Genomic DNA, 3,445 nt, shown 5'->3' on the forward strand with positions numbered 1-3,445 from the left:
CCTGGCAGCTGGTCAGCTTCAGGAGCAGGTTCCTTGATCCCATGTCCATATCCGTGTCCTGCAGCCCTTGGCAGGGCGGTGTCACCCCCAGCACGTGGCAGTGACACGGCTCCTCCGCCTCTGAGGTGTTTGCACCCGAAATACCCCCAGAGGAAGGACTGTTTGAAGTGTACAGTAGACAAGAAATAATTCCAGTGGTGTTGATTTAACATAAGGAATGAGTCAGTTCTACGAATTAAAGAAAAAAAATCTGAAAAGCGTATTTTGACAAAGCATAGTATTAATTTTAATATTGTAAAAAAAAAAAAAAGAAAAAAGGAAAATATCTAAAATATACAGAGAAAATATGTATATCCAAATGTCTGAGGAGTTTCAAGATAATCTACTTTTGTTTCCTGTTGGTTTCTATTCCATGGTGTACATATTGTGTGGATGGAACATCGGCTGTTTTAATACTATTGTTAAATTGTATTTTTATTTTGTGTTAAACTAATCATCACAGACTCAGCTTTATTTTGTTTATGTAAAGGTTGCTATGCTCTGTAGGTATAAACCCGAGAATTCTATTTTAACAGAAAAAAAGCATTTTATATTATTTATTAAATACATGTTTCTCCAACTTCTGACATTCCACAGAATTTCTGCTCTGTATATGTATGGAAGTGGCAGCTCCTTTCAAGCAGGATCAGCCAGCTTTATTCTGTTTTTCATGACAAGGTAGGGATGGATTTCCTGAGCCTGTGCAGCCCTTCTCTCCCTGCACAGGCACTCCAGGCTCAGTCAGGACCATCTCAGGTGGAAAACTCCTGCAAATCCACCCCTTGATGGGATATTTCTAAATTTCTCCTTTATCCCTCAGCATTCCCAGAGCAAGTGTTCATTCACAGGAGTCTGTGCTGAGTTAAAGAGAATTAATGACCTAAACTGGGGCAAGGAGTCAGTGTGGTGTTTGATCCAGCTCAGCCATCAGGGAATTGCAGAGCTCTGTCATTCCCAGGGGAACGAGCGAGTGGAGGGAGAGCCTGGACACAGGGCTGGGCTGCAGGACCCAAAATGTCCTCACTGGAGATGGGTTTGGTGTTCCAGGGGGATCACTTGATCCTTAAAAGCAGGATCCTGAGGCAGGAGCAGTGCCAGATCACTGTCCTAGAGCCGGGGCCAGGGCAGGACCCTGCTTGGTGTCACATCTCAGGGGGGTGGCAGCCACCAGGGACCCTGCAGGGACTGTCCCTCGGGGTTTGGGGGGGGTCTCACCCAGGCAGGACCCCCCTGTGGTGCCATCTCCCCAGGAGCTGCCTCTGCTGGGCACATCTGGGCACATCTGCAGGGCCAACCCCAGCTCCTCTGTCCCCAGTGAGGTACAGAAATAGCCCTGGAGTTATCAGGTCGCTCAGTTCCTAAAAATAATTCCAGTTGTGGGCCTGGCCTGTGCAGTCTGAGGAATACTTGAGGTATAACATTGTGTGCTCTCAGTTTCCACAGTGGTGGGGCTGGAGGTCTGTGCTGGTCAGGGCCGATCCCTGTGGCATTTCTGGGTGAAATGTGGCATTTTCCATTGCCACGCTGCTGCTGAAGTTCTCTCTGTGCTGAGGGGCTGCCTGGGGCAGGGAGGGATCCCTGCTGTGCTCCCTGGAGTAATCTCTGCCTTTTTTCCCTGTTTCCCTCTCTGATCCCATTGGATTTTGGGGTGAGCTGTAGCCCAAGCTGTTCCTGGGGGGAAGGGGGAGCTGGCAGTGCTGGTGGCATTGTGACTCCTCAGTGTCACCCCTGGAAAGGTGCCGTGCTGGGGACACTGCTGCTGGCCTGGGGTGTGTCCAGGCAGGGATTTGGCAGAGAACCTGGGGACAGCTGCAGGAAGGTGGCTTTGTCCAGGGCCAGGTTGGTCTGGGTTTGTGTGACACACTGTGTTTCCAGGCTGGAAAAGGAGATGGGCTGGGAAGAGGCTTTGCTGTTGGTAGCAGGCATCTTCTCCTCAGGGAAAGGGAGAGAGAGCAGTCAGCGGGTGAGATGGCACCAAAAAAATGCATGTGAAAAACAGAATAAAGCAGGAGCATCCTCAGAGAGGGGATTTGTGAGCACTTCCAGTGCCTCACCACGTCCTTTAAAACAAAAAGGAGCAGATTCACACGAACAGCTACTCGCGATGAAGGAAGCGATCGAAAGAGAACCTGTCCAAAATGTGTAATTAATTAATGGTAAGCAAAGCCAGGATCTGTAAATAACTTTAGATATTGTATCGATGAGATCATTCCTTGTTTTATGTACTTGGCTCTTTCCATATTTATTGTGGGGAGGAGGGTGCCATGAGCCGTGGCCTCGCTCCTCACGGACTGTCCCGGAGTTTACAGCCCCGTCGTGGCGGGTGTGCCACACTCGGTTCTTGCCGCCAGTATTTTTTTAACGGATTATTTTGGCACAGCTAAGCTGCTTCTGTGTGTTGGTCAGTACAAAACTGCTCTCCTACGACCAGACCCCAATAAAAACCGTCCTTTGCGTGTGTGCCCGTGTCCCGTTCTTTCTGTGTCACCTGTCCCTTCCCGCGCCCACTGTGAGGCTGAACTGGGATGTACTGGGATGTACTGGGATGTAGTGGATGGACCCCACTGCCCCATGCACAGGTAAGTCCCTTCCCCCAGCCCTGTGCATGCTGTTTTTCATGGTTTTTCCGAGGGACACACCAGCTGTGTCCTGCAGGTGAGGCAGTGCTGGCTGTGCCAGGAGGGGCTGGGAGGTGTGTGACAGGTGACCATTCCATTAACAGTGGCCAGGCTCCCTCGTCCCTGCAGCGTCACCTGGGAAGCATCATGGAAACCACATCCTCGTGCTGTTCCCAGGTGGGATTGGGGTTGGTGAGATGCTCAGCCAACCCTCAGTCTCCTGCCAGGGGACTCCAGGCTGACAATTCTGTTTCCTTGCTTACTAGCAGAGCCATTCTGGCAGCGAGTGCCGGTGCCCTGGCTGTGTCCGTGGAGCTTTTGGGTCAGATGCTGAGTGGCCGAGGTGGGGACATTGCCCCTGTGCAGCTGGGCTTGTCCTGAGCAGGTGACTTGCACCCTGACTGGCTGTTGGCAGCTGGGACATGTGGGACACAGGTCCTGCTGTGCCCTGGGGGGGGTCACCCTTTTCCCCATGTGGTCACCACGTGTCCCCTGTGCTGCTCCCCTCCCACCTGCCCTGGCCGGGTGCTGACCACGCTGGTGCTGGTGCCAGGGGCTATTTTGAGCTCTGCTCCCAGGTCCTCCCTCCTCCAGCTCGGCCCCATCTCAGGGCTGGGGCTGGTGGGGGAACTGGGGTGCACTGGGGAGCCCCGTGCTGGGCTCCCAGCCCAGGGTGTCCCCCTTGGGCAGCACCAGGGTGCTCTGGGGGGGCTCACACCCGACCACAGCATTTCCCCCATTTCTTTGGGGTGCAGAGGTGCTCAGCAAGGAGGGCACGGGCGACACTC

The sequence above is a fragment of the Geospiza fortis genome, unplaced genomic scaffold, assembly GCF_000277835.1.
Source record: "Geospiza fortis unplaced genomic scaffold, GeoFor_1.0 scaffold408, whole genome shotgun sequence".
Taxonomy (NCBI): Eukaryota; Metazoa; Chordata; class Aves; order Passeriformes; family Thraupidae; genus Geospiza; species Geospiza fortis.